The sequence below is a fragment of the Narcine bancroftii genome, chromosome 6, assembly GCF_036971445.1.
Source record: "Narcine bancroftii isolate sNarBan1 chromosome 6, sNarBan1.hap1, whole genome shotgun sequence".
NCBI lineage: Eukaryota > Metazoa > Chordata > Chondrichthyes > Torpediniformes > Narcinidae > Narcine > Narcine bancroftii.
Window position 1 is genome coordinate 183929014 of NC_091474.1, and position 14989 is coordinate 183944002.

The following is a 14989-nucleotide window of genomic DNA, read 5'->3' on the forward strand; positions in this document are numbered from 1 at the left end:
TCTTTTAAATACTTATACCCAAACTTTAAAAAAATCTAAGCAAATTGAAATGAACATAGTGGAAATGATAGACTGCAAGAGATTTTTTTATCTCAAATAGCAGCTGCAATTATTTTTATATTCATGACAGAATGGCAGGAAATAAAAATTCATCTTAAGTGGAAGAAACACAGAAAATTAAATAGCAAAATTATTGGAATAGGGGTATAGCCCTTCCATTCTTTTTTTTGAAATTTTTATTTAATATTTTCAAATGACATAAAGAAAAATCAAATACATATATTTTTAAAAACTATAAACTACATCCCTTCCCTCCCTTACTAACACAAAAAATTCCCCCCCAAAAGAACAACATCCCCAACCCCAATTCCCCCCAGAGACTTATAAAAAAGTATTGAATATTCCCTGATTGGTGTGCCAACTTTATAGCATTCATTTAATTTCTATAGACAAATTTCAAATATAAACCCCACATATCAATAAAAAAAGAGTAATTATTCCTTAGCCCTTCCATTCTTCATATAAAATAATCCAAAACGTTATACAGGGAATGGCATTCCTTCTGTGATTGATGTTGAAATCACATACAGTGCACAAGAGTAAATTAGTACAGTAAAACCCCTGATATCTGACACCTATGGGGATTGGTAGGTGCTGGATAAGGGTATTTTCTAGTTGCTTGAGACTTATTCTTGCATTAAAAAACAGTTTAAAAGACAAAAATACTACACTGTACTTACACGGAACAAACTTCATTGCATGAATATAGAATTGATTTTTCATAAAATCAGGACATCACATAACAAATAAAGTACTTTTGATTTGCAGTTGGTATTCCAATAAATGATATACAAGAGACAATTTTTGCGGAGTAAAATCTTACAGCTATGAAACAATTGATTCATTGAAATATGTTCCTGCTTAAGCTACTGCTTAGAACTCCCCATTGCTGTTTTCAGTTCCAGTGCAATATTACACAAAGAAGCCCCAAAAATGCTCTTCTGTGAACTATGCAATTGAATTTCATGCTCATTAAGCAATTTGCACAACTGCTTTAGGTAATGCCAAGACAAGACATGAAGCAATTTATGAGGCCAGAGAAACTGGAAGAGGGGAGATATCCAATTGATTAGCAATACTCTTGCAACATTAGGGAGAAAAGATAGCTAACAAAATGCTTTCAGTATCTTTGTACATTTTTGTACTTTATAATATTGCAGGAAACTATTTGACCCATCGACTCCAAGCTGACTCTCAGAACAATCCCATTAATTCCATTCCTCCTGTTGTCTCCTTCTAACCTCTTGCCTCTCACAAACTCATTATCTCAACATTGGAATTATTTGCACTAAATTTAACTAAATTGTGTTTTTGGGATGTGGTAAGAAACTCAGCACCCAAAAGAAACCCATGTGGTCACAGGAAGAACATGCAAGCACCACACAAACAACACCAGATGCCAGGATCAAGGATCAATCTGGGTCACTGCGAGGCAGAAGCAATGACACTCATTTGAAACTCCACGATTAGAACATATTAATAAAAGAACTTAAATGGCTTGTAATTAATATTAATTAAGTGGAAGAGTGAATTTATTCAGAGATTACAGGGCTTATTCCAAAAGCCAAGCTATCTCAAAAATACTTTGAAGACCAACATGAGAGCAGGGCACAGTAGATTTACTCATGGGTAATGCATAGTTAACAAACTAACAGGGAAATTTTACCTACATTATGATCAAGTTTAACACTATGCTTATGAAAAAAGAAATGATCTAGATGTTGCTAATGCTCTCTTAAAAGGGATGAAGCAATGAACAATAACTAATCACTACTGCTTAAAATTAAAATACTGCAGATGAATGAAATTGGAAATAAAAACAAATGCTGGAAACTCTCAGCATCTATGGGAACAGTGGCCAAAACCATTACTTACAAAATTAAGATAAACATTGAGAAATTAGGAAGATGTTCCACTTAGAAAGCTACAAATGAAATGATGTTAAATGTGATTAAGTAGATGGTCATTTCTATTTGGCATGAATAAGGTGGCAAGATAGTTTGTTTCTGTCCTGTATAATGAAATCTTTCCACAGCAAGAACCTGTGCACTGAATCTGCCTCCTGTATTATAATTGCATCATGTGAAGCCAGCCAGAACATGACCACAAAAAAAATTGAACTCCCTACACAAAAGCCTACCCGTTGAAGGATGCCACATTGCAGTGTGGGGTGTAGATGGGGGGGGGGGGGGGGGGGGGCAATGTTTTCACAGCTCCCATAGTAAACTCCATAAAGAATCCTGATTGAGGGAGCTGTTGGCAAAAACAGCTGAAATAAATGATCATATGTAAAGGTGTATGAATTGAAACCTTAAAGTTGTTGATAATTACACAGGGAAATGTCAGCAGTACTGCAGATATTTCCACATAAAATCCAGCATGTTTACTATTTTTTAAAAATTCTACGCCCAATATTTTCTTCATCGTCTTTCTTTATTTTGTTTTTGGACTCGTTCCGGTGTCTCCTTTCTTAAGATGAGCAATTAATGCAGCTGACTTTTAAACTTGTAATGTTTAAAGAGCTTCAGTCACTAGAGGGTGATATTACATTCAGGAAAGTTGTTTTACTGGAAACTATTAATTCCAATTTGAACCAGAAGTCTTAGGATGTGATTTTAAGTCATGGAGTTTTATGAGAGTTTATTGTCATATGCATAACCTCAATCGGGCAGTGGGGCTGAGTGGGGAAATGGATCAGCTCATGATTAAATGGCAGGGCAGATTCAAAGGTCTACATAGTCTATTTCTGAGCCAATGTCTTATGGCCTTATAGTCTTATAATGTACAGATGCACTGAAATTCTTACTTGTTCCAGTCACAGGCACATAAGTTGCAGCAAGTAAGAATTTCAGTCTCCACAAAATCTAAATTATTCTCCGCTGTAAATTTACAAATATAATTGTACTATTGTTGAATATATTATATATTTTCATCCTAATTTTGGTTGCAATCAGCTAATTATTGATGCAGGAGAACAAACTTCCACAGTGGGAAACACTCAGGAAAGACTCACCTTAAAATTAATTTATTTTACATGCAGATCATTTAATGCCAAGTTTTAAGTATACAATTGCTAAGAAGTGACATACAAAAAAAATTATTGGGTTGTAGCAGCAGCTACACTGCTCCTGCAATAACACACACAACCAGACCGGTTGAGCTCAGTGAGCAGTCTAGTTTATTGCAGGCTGCTGGGCTGCACTTATACTCTCAGCCCGGACCTGGCTGAGAACCACGCTGGGGGGGGGAATGATGTCACCCAGGCGTGACGTGGTCCCCCAGCACGGGCTTCTGAGCCCCGTGCTGGAAGGGAAAACCCCTGATGCGCCATTTTGGCCGGCTGCCCCGCCGCGTGGCTTACACGTGGTGCCGGTTCGCCTGCCTAGTGGTGAGCCGCCACAGGGTATACAAAAATTATGTGAACCTCGTGGGAAACGGCAACATCAAATATCCACATATTTACTCATGCCTATTATTCAGTTGTTATCTTTGTATAAATGCTTATTTACATCCTTTCAGCCTTTGTAATACTAGTATTCCCATTTGCCAGACTACATTTTAATTATTTTGTTGTCTAGTATTTTTGTTCTTACATATGAAAGTAACTTTATTTAATTGAACATAGGATGAATAGCGGTCTAGCTCTTACAGTTTTAAAAGAATACCTTATGTATTGTCGTCAAGTCTGGTTTGAACCTGGTAAGATGACACATAGATGTTGTTTATTCAGGCTGCTCTATAATAGATTTATCCCATCCCCACTTTCAATTCAAAAAAATCAAGAGGTCAATCCATTATCTATAACCACATTGAGGAACAAGTAGAAGCTGGGACTGACTCAAAAATGTGAAAAATGTATGTTGCAATGCAAATTATTTCACATCAATCATGCAGTAGATTGCAATGTTCAAGATATTGGACACATGTAATCAAACAGATTGATGAAGGAGGCAAATGGTGGTTATATTTTGTCCAAATCAGCCATCCATCTGTTCATTTAGTGGTATCAGAATGTATCAAAATCATTGACTTTCATCCCAATTTGTTCACTGACAAGATTCAATTTGAAACTAACCTCAAAAATTAAGATCAGAATGAAAGAAAATGGAAAGTTGTGTGGTTAAAATTTGGTTGGTAGAAATAAGCAACAGTAAATAACAAAAGGAGATTGAAACAAACAATGACCTACTATGTTGGTGATTCTGTGGTTACATAAATGGGCAAACAATTCAGACACCTGGGTTGACAATCCAGACACCACATTTGAACTCCCATCATGACAGCTGTGGAATATAAATGCAATTAATAAGATGGTATTATATTGTAATTCTTAATGATGACTAGAGTAAAACCTTTTTTATGATGAAACCCCATCCAAGAGAAGCATCAGAACCTGATTTGGCCTATATCTGACTCCAGATTACCACCTATGGTAGATGCCAGATATATGTATTTTCCAGTTATTTACTCTTGAGACTTACTCTTACAACACCTACATTAAAAAATAAATACTTTAAAAGACAAAAATGCTATACTTACACTGAACAAACTTCATTTGCATGAATATATAAACCTTAAAGCATTTTACTTTCAGTCACATTCCTTGAAAACGTTTAGCCATCGCTGCATCTGCAGGAAGTTGCCTGAAAAGTCAAACAATAACATAATAGATAATTAAATCTCCCTCTGCAAAGTTGACAGATCAAGCCTCTGACTGGGGCATCTTTTACTAAGCAGGGATAAGGAAACGATTTAAGAGAGTCATCCCAACAGTGAGCAGAATCAATCTGTTCTTCGTCCGGAGCAATGCCATTGCTGTTTCACACAAGTTTATTCAAACAGCTGCTACAAGGAAAGCAAGACCAAGGCACTCGCTGGCTGAATATTTGCTCCCATCTTCACCAAAGGTTTATGTGTTACTTCAGAGAACATTTACTTATACAATTTGAAACTGATGTATTTTACCAATTATTATTTATTTTAATTTTTCCTTGATTCTTTTTTTGCCAGTTGATTGAGGCTGTCAGATGCTTGAATTCTGGATACCAGGGGTTTTATTGTAATTGACTGAAATGGCCATGCAAGCCTCTCAATTCGTAAGCAATTAGGAATGGGCTACATACAGTACCTTCCATATTGTTTGGGACAAAGATAGTTTTTCCTTTATTTGCCAGTTTTAAATTTGTCATCAAGCAATTCAAATGTGCACATTCCAGATTTTACTAAAGGTTATTTATATACATTTTGTTCAGACCATGCAAAAATTACAGCATTTTTTATTCATAGTCCTCTCATTTCAGGGGACAATAATGTTTGGGAAATTTGGCTTCACGGGTGTTTTGATTACTCAGGTGCATTTAATTACTTCAGATTCCAGATTTATTGTCAGAGTGACATCATGACTCTGAGATTCTTTTTTTTTCTGCAGGCAAGGCAAAATTACTACTTAATGGTAGTGCATAAAGAAGCTGTACACCACATATACATTTAAACAAATAAAGAATTGTGAACAGATAACAAATGTAAACAAACTGCAATACAGAGAGAATTTTAAAAATCAATAAAGTGCACAAGAGTCCTTAAATGAGTCCCTGATTGAGTTTGTTGTTGAGGAGTCTGATGGTGGAGGGGTAGCAGCTGTTCCTGAACCTGGTGGTGCGAGTCTTGTGACACCTCTACCTCTTTCCCGATGGCAGCAGCGAGAACAGACCGCGTGCTGAATGGTTCGGATCCTTGATGATTGGTGCTGCTCTCTGACAGCAGCATTCCCTGTAAATGTTCTCAGTAGTGGTGTGGGTTTTGCCCGTGATGTCCTGGGCTGTGCCCACTACCTTTTTGAGGGCTTTACGCTCGGGGGTATTGGTGTCCCCAAGCTAGACCATGATGCAAACGATCAGCACACTTTCCACCACACATCTGTAGCAATTTCCCAAGGTTGATGTCATACCAACCCTCCGCAAACTCCTGAGGAAGTAGAGGTTCTGACGTGCTTTCTTCACGATACCATTAATGTGATGGGTCCAGGAAAGATCCTCTGAGATAGTAGCTCTCAAAAACTTAAATGTGCTCATCCTCTGCACCTTTGATCCCCCAATGATCACTGGATTGTATACATCTGGCTTTCCCTTCCTGAAGTCGACAGTCAGCTCCTTAGTTTTGGTGACCTTGAGTATTGTTAATGTAATGTTCAGCCACATCTTCAATCTCCCTCCTTAATGCTGACTCATCCCCTTTCTTTATACAACCTACTCTCATTGTATCATCAGATGGTGTTAATGTCATAGGTGTCAAGTGAATAGAGCAGGGGGCTCTGCTACTGATGGAGATTGTGAAGATGTGCTTACCAATCCTCACAGATTGTGGCCTGGAGGTCAAGAAATCCATGATCCAATTACACGGTGGAGTGTTGAGTCCCAGGTCTTGGAGTTTGAGGGGATGATGGTGTTAAATGCCAAACTATAGTCGATAAAGTGTATCCTGAAGAATGCATCTTTACTATCCATTGGTGCAGGTATAAAAGAGCTAGGCTTGCTTCTAAGCTTTTGACCATGTTTGGAGTCTGTAGTTCCATTTTTCAACATGAAGACCAGAGTTGTGCCAATGAAAGGCAAATAGACCGTCTTGAGGCTGAAAAGCAAGAATAAAACAGTAAGAGACATCACCTAAACCTTAGAATTACAAAAATCAATGGTTTCTAACATCATTATGAAGAAAGAGCATGCTGGTGAGTTCAGTAACCACAAAGGGACTAGTTGGCCCAGGAAAAACTCCACTGCTGATCACAGAAGAATATTTATCATAATGAAGAAAAATCCCTAAAGACCCGATTGACAGATTAGCAACACTCTTCAGGAGGCAAGTGTGGATGTATCAATGACTACTGTTAAAAAGGTCTTGTGAACAGATGAGACCAGGTTTAACCTGTATGAGTGTGATGAAAAGAACAAAGTGTGAAGGCATAAAGGAACTGCCCAAGATCTAAAGTATACCACCTCATCTGTAAAACATGCTGGAAGAGGTGTTATGGCCTGAGCATGTACGGCTGCCCCAAGTACTGGCGCCCTCATCTTCATTGATGACGTAACTGCTGATGGCAGTAGCAAAATGAATTCTGAGATGTATAGAAACATCTTATCCGCTCAGATATGAGCAAATGCCTCCAAACTTATTGGTCGACACTTCATCCTACAAGTTAATGATCCCAAGCATACTGCTGAAAAAGCAAAAAAGGAGTTTTTCAAAGCTAAAAACTGGAAAATTCTTGAATGGCCAAGCCAATCACCCAATCTAAACCAGTTGAGCATGCCTTCCATATGCTGAAGAGAAAACATTAAGGGGACAAGCCCCCGATACAAACAGGAGCTGAAAGTGGCTGCAGTAGAGGCCTGGCAGAGCATCACCAGAAAAGGTACACAGCACCTGGTGAGGTCTATGAATCACAGACTTCAAGTAATCATTGCCTGCAAGGGATACATTACTACTTCAATATACATATCATTGCTATGTCCCAAATATTATGGCGCCCTGAAATGAGGGGACAATGTATAAAAGTGTTGTAATTTCTACATGGTCAAACCAAAATAACCTTGAATAAAATTTGGAATATGCACTTTAATCTTCTGATTGTTTGATTACAAATTTAAAACTGGAGCACAAGGGCAAATAAAAGAAAAAAAATCTCTTTGTCCCCCAACATTATGGAGACAATGGAGTATGTTGATTTTAATAGCCCGATTTCTGAAAAATAAAAAATAAAGAAAATTACAAAGGTTAGGAAGTGGGCAAACTATGTTCCCAAGAGCTAATTTCTGAACCTTGTTGACATGAAAGACAGAATGGGGCACAAATAGGAAATATAAACAATGAGGAATTTCTGTGCTCAAGGGATTCTGCTCAAATTGGTCATTTATTAAAATTTCAATTTCTACAGGATTTCCACTTTAAAACTATTTTAAAGGTTTTGGAAAATGGTTGTTTGCTGAATGCTGTTTGCATCTTCTGCTCCCTGGACCTGGAATATTTAACAGTAGAATGCAACGAGATAGACAACAGACTTGCCAAGGCAAATAGCGCCTTTGGAAGACTACACAAAAGAGTCTGGATTTTGGAGGGGTCAGAAACACCCCAGGGCAGGTAATGAGCGGCAGAGAGCCATACCTGTTCACGAACTCACCGAGAGCAGGATCAGCCATGCAGCACGTGGGGATCCTGGGGCAAGTAACGAGCAGCAGAGTGCCCTACCTATTCGTGAACTCACTGGGGCAGCATGCGGGGTACCTGGTGTGTGACCAGGAGTCATGCCAGACACGGGTGAAGGGCATACGGCAAGTCGCCTTGCTGATCGCAGTTTACCGGCAGGATCAAGGGGGACGGGCTGTTACCCCAGAGCCACCCCCAACCATCCCTGATTCCCCGGAGGGGGCCCGAGTCTCTACAGGTGCGAGCAACCTCATGCGAGAAGGATCAGGCCCAGCCCGCACCTACCCCCAGCTGAGGCTCAGTCAGGTTATGCGGCCAGAGAAACTTGAGCTGGATCCCAGAACCCCCCATGCAAGCATGCATTTCGGCCGGTGGTATAGGTGCTTTTTAAATTACGTGGGGGGAGGAAATGCTGATGCTACTGCTGGCTCAGCTGGGAGATCGTCCATATTCATTAATTCAGGATGCCAAGTCATACCAGGAAGCAACAGACGCTCTGCAAAGACATTATAATAGGGGGCACAGTGAGCTGCATTCCAGGCACAGACTCATGACCTGGTCGCTGCAAGTCTGTTAGAGACTTTATACTTGCGCTAAAAGATTTGGCGAGTGTGGTGCACTGTTAGCCAGAATTAGACACACAAGGTAAAGACTGTACAATAGGCTTTAATCCACAAAGACTTCCACAGAGCCAGGCTGGATGTAGCTGCAGCAACTCTGAGTGAGGCCTCGGGAGGCTGGCGCAGGCCTATATCCCGGAGGGTGATTGACACCTGACCGGGTGGGGCTTGATCCATTCAGACTGACTGATTGACAGCTGGACAGGTGTTGTGCTGTCCCCTTGTACAGAGGTTTCCCCCTGCAGTAGGCTGGCAGTACACTCCTGCAGGTACAGAGTTTGCCCCCCGCAGTAGGCCGGTGGTGTACCACCACAGCAAGGGCTGCAATTTTAAGACAGTATCTGCCCAAATGGTGACCTGGTGAGGGACAGAATCGTAGCTGGGGTTAGGTCAACAGAGATAAGACAGAAGCTGTTGGAAAAGGGGAGAGTGAGGCTAGATGAGGCTGAAACCATTGCAGAGGCTCTGGAGGACTCTAGAAGGGAGCTAGAGGAGTACACTGAGACGGATTGTGGACCACTTACAGAGAGAGGTGCACGGGTGAACAAGGGCAACATTCCACAGCAACTGCCTCACTAGACTGTTCCAAGTGCGTTTTTTGCAGGCAGCTAAAGCACCCCAGAGCCCACTGTCCAGCTAAGGAGACAGACTGCTCGAGGTGTGGAAAGAAGGGATATTATGCGAAAGTCTGCAGAAGCCTCAAGGCTCCCACCAAAGCCCTCTCTCATGCAAATGAGAGGCGGGAAAGATCTTCTCCTTCCCCCCCCCCCCCCCCACCACAGGCAAGACTAAGCAGTGTCATGTGCAGTCGGCCATCTTGGGACACCGGGCAGAGGACGTCTTTGGTACCGAGTACTATGATTGAGGTTGGGATGAAAGCTTCTATCAGAATGGAGGAAGTGCCAGGCTGGCTTCATTACAACTGAATCAGGTGAGTCCGCACGACCTATTGGACGCGACTGTTAGTATTAAGGTTAACGGGGCTACTGTAAATTGTTGGTGGATAGTGGGAGTACAGAGAGCTTTATAGACCAAGGGTGGTAGAACACCTCGTGTTTAAAAATGTACCCCAGTGACCATCAGATCCTAGTGGCATCTAATAACCATGTGACTAAGGTCAACCACTACTGCAGGGTCACTCTGGAGATCCAGGGTACGGTGTATGAGGAGTTTAAATTGCTGGTGCTCCCACGCCTCTGTGCTCCTGTGCTGCTGGGGTGCTGGGGTTGGATTTTCAGTGCCAACTGAAAAGCATCACAATGGTGCATGATGGGCCGCTTCCCCTATTAATCCTTAGAAGGAAGCGTTACTGCAACCTCACGTCCCTGAACATAGAGCCCCCCCCCCTTTATTCATGCACCTCACACCTGACTGCACCCCTGTGGCCACTAAGAACAGGAGGTACAGCCCAAAAGACAGGGAGTTTATCGGTGCAGAAGTCTGTAGACTACTGCAGGAGAACATTATAGAAAAGAGTTCCAGCCTCTGGAGAGCACAAGTAGTGGTAGTGAAGTCCAGGGAGAAGATACATATAGTCGTAGACTACAGTCAGACCATCAAAAAATTCACGCAGTTGGATGCATACCCGCTTCCACGTATCGCAGACATGGTAAACAGCATTGACCAGTACAAAGTGTTCTCCACTATCGACCTCAAGGTAGTATACCAAAAGTTGCCCATTAGAAAGAGTGATAGGATATACATGGCGTCGAATCAAATGGCAGGTTGTATCAGTCCTCCATTGGTATCACCATCGGGGTATCCGTGTTCCACCGGGAGATGGACCACATAGTGGACAAGTACCACTTAAAGGTGGTGTTCCCGTACCTGGACAATGTTATGATCTGCAGCCACTCACAAGCTGACCATGATGCTAACCTTCAACATTTTTTTCAGGCAGCAAAGGGCCGCAATCTAACGTACAATAAGGATAAATGTGTCTTTAGCACCAGGAAGTTAGTGATCCTGGGCTACGTGATGCAAAACGGGGAAATTAGCCCAGACCCGGCCCGCATGTGCCTGCTGCTATACCTCCCCATCCCTCATTCTCAAAAGACATTAAAGAGGTGTCTGGGGCTGTTTGCATACTATGTGCAGTGGGTCCCCAATTACGCCGACAGGGCCCGCCCACTCATAAAGGCCTCAACTTTTCCCCTCTGCCCTGCTGCTATCAAAGCCTTCAAAGAGATCAGGGATCTGATCGTGAAGGAAACTCTGCGATCCATTGACGAGACGGTCCCTTTTCAGGTAAAGACCGACGCCTCAGACAGGGACCTTCCAGGGATCCAAGATAAGACACTTGGCAGTGGAGAAGGAGGCCCAGGCCATTGTGGAAGCAGTGCAGCATTGGAGACATTTTCTGGCCTGTAAACGCTTCACATTTGTCACGGACCAACGAACCGTGGCATTCATGTTTGATAACCAGAACAGGGGAAGATAAAGAACGATAAAATCTTGCGCTGGAGGATAGAAATGTCGATGTACAGCTATGACATCCTATACTGTCCAGGGAGGCTCAATGAGCCCTCAGACGCATTGTCCAGGGGACTTGTGCGGCTCTTAATCACATGTTCCAGCTGCAGAGCTTGCACAACGTGCTGGGCCACCCAAGAGTCGCAAGGCTCTTCCACTTTGTCAGGGCCAAAAACTTCCCGTTCTCAGTGGAGGAGGTATGGATGGTAAGCAGGGGTTGCCCCATCTGTGTGGAATGTAAACCACAGTTCCACCAGCCAGACAGCTTCCCCTTAATAAAAGCTACCAGGCCTTTCAAGCGGCTTAGCCTTGACTTCAAAGGCCTGTTCCCGTCATATGATAGGAACATCTATTTCCTAAATGCTATCAACGAGTACTCACAGTTCCCCTTTGCTATCCCATGTCCCGATGTCACCGCAGCCACAGTAATAAAGTGCCTGCAATCTATATTCAGTTTGTGTGGGTACCCTATCTATATACACACAGACAGGGATGCTGCCTTCATGAGCACTGAGGTCCAATAGTACCTCAGGGATAGAGGCATTGTGACCAGTTGCACTTTGAGTTATAACCCTAGGGGGAACGGGCAGGTAGAAAGAGAGAACACCACTATCTGGAAGACGGTTCTGCTAACCCTCAAAGCAAAGGACCTACCAGTAGCAAAATGGCAAGACGTGTTACCGGAGGCTCTGCACTCCATACACTCTTTATTGTGTACCGCCACTAATGTGACACCACATGACTGTATCTTTTATTTCCCAAGGAAAGCCATGACAGGCACCATGCTGCCTTGATGGCTGATGTCGCAGGACAGACCTGTCGGTGGAACCTGTGGAAGTGAGGCACACGAATCCTCACTACGCCTACATCGCATTCGAGGATGGACGGGAAGACTCGGTGGCCACCAGGGACCTCGTACTGGCAGATGTGGGTGGCACAGAAGAACTACAGACCCCTACAGATCAGCAGGACGAGACGGCAGACGATGCAGGAGCACCACAGGCTCCAGAGGATCAGCAGGAAGGAACGACTGTCAACGCAGGAGGGTCGTGGAACCCCAAGGAGCAGCATTAAGAGCAGCAGACGAACACACCCCCACGGGCGGAAAGCCCTACACCCATGCACCATACCCTCGCCCAGGGCCAAGACCTCCAGACCCTGGCACCCCCTCCCCCCACCTTCTCCACCCCGGTCCCCCGAAAGTCCAGAAGGAAGAGGAAACTGTGTCAAATACTGGACTTATGAACAGGTCCAAAGAGACAGAGGGGATGGGGGTGGGGAGGGTCAGTCACAATTTTTTAAGGAGGGGTGAATATGGTGGTATGTCATGCATGATGTCATTACACCACTAGGTCACCAGGTGGCTCACCTGGTGACCTTGTATATAAGCCTGGGGTGGGATCCCTTTCCCCCTCATTCTGGCCTAGGCTTGTACAGAGGCAAGACCAAGGCTTCAAAGCCTAGCTGTATACCAGTCTATTAAAACTAGTGTTTTCCCTGCTCTCTGCCTTGTGTGGTTTGATGCTAGTAGCCTACACACTGTAAATGATAGGCCACTGAGGAGTGTAGTAGAACAGAGGGAACTGGGGAGGGGAAAAAAATGCATAATTCCCTGAAAGTGGTGTCTGGTGGTTAGGGTAGTAAAGTGCTTTTGGCATATTGGCCTTAATAAATCAAAGTACTGAGTATAGGAATTTAGATGTTATAGTAAAGTTGTATAATACATTGGTGAAGCCAAATTTGGAGTATTGTGTGCTGTTTTGGTCACCTAACTACAGGAAATATATCAATAAGAGTATAGAGAAGATTTATTAGAATGATGCATGGACCTCAGGATCTGAGTTACAGGGAAATCTTAAACAGGTTAAGACTTTCTTCCCTGGAGTGTCGAAGAACGAAGGGAGATTTGATAGTTATTTGAAATTGAGGAGGATAGACAGAGTAATTGTGAATAGGCTTTTCTCAGAGGGTGGGTGAGATACAAAACCAGAGGACATGGGATAAGAGTGAAAGGGGAAAATTTAGGAGAACGAGGGGGTGAGAGTGAGGAATGAGCTGGCAGCTGAGGTGGTGAATACAGGCTCAATTTTAACATTCAAAAATTTGGACAGGTACCTGGACTGGGTGCAGGTCTGTGAGATTAGGCAAAAAATGTTCTATGGTTCTTATCATAGACTGCTTCAATACTGCGAAAGGATTGTCTGCATTGAAATGGTACTAGTTTTTATTTTTCACAATGAAAACTGAATATTAATTATTTATGGGCTGAAATGGCCTGTTAACATGCTGTATGTCTAAATTTTTTTTTTAAAGTACATTGCTAATGAGCTTATTGTCACATACATTGTGCATTGTTGCTTTTCCCCATTCGGAAAGTGCCACACGCAGTGCGTTTATGTTGAGGGGAAGGAAGTTTAGGGAGATGTACAGGGCAACTATTTTATACTGTGGTAGGTGTCTGGAATGGGTAGCCTGGGGTAGGTGGAACCTGATACACTGGTAACATTTGAGGCTTCTAGATAGATACACATCTATGAAAGGGATAGAAGGATATGTATCAAATATAAGCAGCTGAGTTTAAGTTGATTTGGACATAAGTTGAAGGGCCTTTTCCTGTGCTCAACTGTTTGATGTTCTATCCAAATGCACAAAATGCAGGCAAACTAGAAGAACCAGATTTTATTTTCTAATAAAGAATATTACTCAATGACTGCTGGTTGGGAAAATGATTAATATTATAGGCTCACAGATCTTGATTTTGAATCTATTTGTTAATGGACTGAAATATCATGGTTGAATCCATCCATGCATTTTCCCCAATGAGCCACTCCCTGCTTAAGCCACCTTCAACAAAAAAGTAGAGCTGCCAGAGCTTCTGCTGCAGGTGGTGTGGAACCAGGGAGAGGAGAGACAGCACTTCCCACAGGGTCTTACTGCCCAATTTGACTAATCTGTACAGGCTTTAAATTGCTTGTTAATGGAGCCCATGGTGCTTTATTTAAAATGTTGTCTGGGCACAGGTTTTGCAACAGCTTTAATAGGTTTCAGAATCCAAGGAAGCAGTGGACTGGTGCAGGGCATCAGTAACAGGGAGAACGCTCTTCATTGAGGAGATGATCCTAAGGACTGTGAGCACAGTGGAGGACCAGCAAGGGGCTCTGTGGCTGAAGGACACCACATAGGTGGAGAGCTGTTGGAGACTTGAAGATGTGGAATTCACACCAGGCTGTGGGCAGCTGAAGGAATCAGAACCAGGATTCAAAAGGATGCTGAGGGCTCCTACAGGGCCCCTGGCACCGAAGGAGTCATTGAGTTAGAGGTTTAGATCTGGGCTTGGGTTGTTGGTGGCTTGAACTGAACTGGAGTATTTTGTGGGAGTGCTGGAGGTGAATCCATAAACACATCTGGGGACTTACTTTTTCTGACTGTAAGGGGTGCAGGGCAATGCTGATGGTAAATCTTTGCCTTATGGCAGACTAAAGGAATTTTCATGTACTATTATGTTTGACAATAAATATGATCTGATATGAACTTGAGCCATATTCAAATGAAAGTTGCTACCTTAAAGCTCAGTCTGAGGAAAATACTGAAAATTACTAAGTGAATGACTTCAATCTTCTTTCTATATTCAATCTTTC

At 42.6% G+C, this 14989-nt stretch overlaps 1 long non-coding RNA gene across 1 annotated transcript in view; it reads right to left on the reverse strand.

Annotated features, from left to right (window-relative positions):
* Window positions 1-5055: 5055 nt before the first annotated feature.
* Window positions 5056-14989, reverse strand: part of LOC138736832 (uncharacterized) — a 37117-nt gene continuing 27183 nt past the window's right edge. The window contains exon 3 of the long non-coding RNA XR_011340611.1: window positions 5056-6687. This is a non-coding gene — a long non-coding RNA (uncharacterized lncRNA). The remainder of the gene's footprint in view (window positions 6688-14989) is intronic.